The following is a 336-nucleotide window of genomic DNA, read 5'->3' as shown; positions in this document are numbered from 1 at the left end:
TCTTGAAAACCTTTTTTTTCTTTTTATTGTCCCATATAAATTTCTCCCCGCAATTTATATCACTTCATTTTATTAAATTATTCCTTTGATAATTTTTTTTCTTTTAATTGTAACCAAAATTGTTGACAAAAATATTATTAGATTTTGACATTAATTAATCACAAAAAAAAAAATATTGGCATTCAAATTATTTCTTTTCTATTATCTTCTCACTTTAACTTTATTCAATTTCGTTCAAAAGTTTCTATGACTAAAAAAAAAAGAGAAAATCAACGAGTAAAAACCATCTGGCTTTCTTCTAACCATTTATCATAGAATCATGACTACGCCTTCATT

This window comes from Cicer arietinum, chromosome 3 (assembly GCF_000331145.2).
Source record: "Cicer arietinum cultivar CDC Frontier isolate Library 1 chromosome 3, Cicar.CDCFrontier_v2.0, whole genome shotgun sequence".
Lineage (NCBI taxonomy): Eukaryota > Viridiplantae > Streptophyta > Magnoliopsida > Fabales > Fabaceae > Cicer > Cicer arietinum.
Note: the sequence above shows the minus strand (reverse complement) of the source record.